The following is a 2,485-nucleotide window of genomic DNA, read 5'->3' as shown; positions in this document are numbered from 1 at the left end:
GACATTTTACGTCACTAGGACCAGGCTTTGGTCCCCAATGAGGACTACTGGTCCCAGCAAGGCTAGTGTTTGTACCAGAATAGGTCTCCAAAAGGCAACACAAACATGCACACACACACAACACACACACACCTTAGAGGATTCATTCACTCAGAAATTTCACAGCGGTGGCTCCACAGGACAGCGAGTATGGCGTGGAGGCGAACAGAGGAGAAATGGCTGTTGAATGAATGCTCGCGAGTGGGTTTTGGCGGCGAATGGCAGACAGAGACGTGGTAATGGATCCGCCTGGCTCCCTCCTTGCAGCGGCTGACCAGACTGCAATCTCCTGGGCCCACTGTTCACACATTATTGTTTCTCATTTCACGTGTCACAAGAAATTAAAACATGCCTGTCGAGTCCTAGGCCCCGGGAGCTCCGCCTCCACCCGCCATACACACACGCATACGTTTTCCAGCCCAAAACCCGCCCACACTCTTACTCCCCCAGTCCAATTCCCAGAGAAGGTCACACGCATTTCTCACTTTCATCGTCTTTATCGCTCAGCGACAGCAAATACAAGGTGGACGAGCATTGTGTAATGTAAGCAGCTACATTAGCAAGGTGGACTGACAGAGGGAGACTTGAAGACTAGGGGGGAAGGAGGGGAGACAAAGACGATGTGTCCTTTTACTTTTTTCCCCCCGCTTGTTTTCATCCTCCTCACAACAGCAGCAGCTGCACAGACAAGACAAAAAAAAAAAAAAAACCCAACCTAACTCCAGGGAAGAGTCAGGCAGAGGGTAGAAGGCAAGGGGGAAAAAAAACTACACCACATGAAATAAAGCAGCATTGTGCATTGTTTCATATACCGTTTCTTACAAGCCTGCGGTTGATTAGAGGAGAAGAACGAGCTGTTAAACATGGACAGAGAGAGAGGGAGAGAGAGAGAGAGAGAGAGAGAGAGATGCTGTTTCTCTGAGTAAGGGTCTCTGAGGGCTGCCAGAGGTGTGGGTGAATCTGCTGCCTGTGAGAAAGCTGTCTCATTGAGAAGTGAAATTTAAACTCCTGCTGTCAGGAGAAAAAACATTTTTCTTTTTTTTCCTTTTGGTGGTGGGGCTTTCATTATACCGAGTGCCAAGCGTCTGTGTGCTTGTGTAAGCGTGTGCATGGAGGCGAGGGCATGATGCGTGTGTGCAGGTGTGTACGTTAGCGCGATAGGAAGCCCGATACCACCTTCCACTCCTTATTAAAGTCGGATGTTTGCAGGGAGTGCGTTTTGCAGCATGCAAAGCGTTTGGCTTTGTGCCGCGCATAAAAGAGGCAGGTGAAACACTGACAGTCCTCTCCTCGGCTGAACCGCTATGGTGAAATCTGTACGCTTAACAAAGCATCCGCAACCTTGACGAGAGATCCATCAGTGTTTCCCATGCATAGGCTCTATGTTGGCAGGCTGCCCAGGAAGATCTGTACACACCCAGCATGATAAAAAAAAAAGTTTTTCAATTTTCATATCAAGTTTAAGACATTGACATCACATCACACAGACCTGGGTGCGCAGCAGAACGCTGAAGTGTCTTTATGCATGCTCAATAATCCAGGTAGGAAAAGCAAAGAAAGTTGAATCAGTTCATCTGGATACAACGTTTATTGGTCTGGTGGCCTGTCCAGGGTGTCTCCCTGCCTCCAGCATCCCCGCGACCCCGGGTAAGGATTAGCGGTTTGGATAATGGATGGATGGATGTTTCATCACCCATCTAGTAAGTGACCTCTTCAGTCTCAACTGACTGCAGGTATCCCCACCCTTATAAACAATACAGTGGCATAACGACTGAAAACAACGATCGGTTTCATATGCAAATTGCCATGAGCATTAACTAGAGTTTCTGCCCCCCCCTGCCTTTTCTCCCCAATTGTATCTGGCCAATTACCCCACTTGTCTGAGCCGTCCTGATCTCTGCTCCACCCCCTCTGCCAATCCAGGGAGGGCTGCAGACTATCACATGCCTCCTCCAATACAAGTGGAGTCGCCAGCCGCTTCTTTCTACCTAACAGTGAGGAGCTTCACCAGTGGGACGTAGCGCGTGGGAGGATCACGCTATTTCCCCCAGCCCCCCCCCCACACACACACACACCAAACGGGCGCCCCGACCGACCAGAGGAGGCGCTAGTGCAGCAACCAGGACACATACCCACATACGGCTTACCACCCGCAGACATGGCCAATTGTGCCTGTAGGGATGCCCAACCAAGCTGGAGGTAACATGGGGCATTAACTAGTTACAATGGCCACGTGTACTAATCACAGAGGATTGGTGAATGGTTGCAATCACAGCATTGTAAAATGGTGAAAGATGTTCTCTTAGCTCCCCCCCCCCCCCCGGTTCAAGGATGGTCGTACCTTCCTCACATACACATGGCCTCTTTGACTCCCCGTTCAAACCAGCGTTCCTCCCTCTCAAGGATGTGCACATCCTCATCCTTGAAAGAGTGGCCACTGGCCTGC

The sequence above is a fragment of the Lampris incognitus genome, chromosome 2, assembly GCF_029633865.1.
Source record: "Lampris incognitus isolate fLamInc1 chromosome 2, fLamInc1.hap2, whole genome shotgun sequence".
NCBI lineage: Eukaryota > Metazoa > Chordata > Actinopteri > Lampriformes > Lampridae > Lampris > Lampris incognitus.
This window is presented reverse-complemented; position numbering follows the sequence as displayed.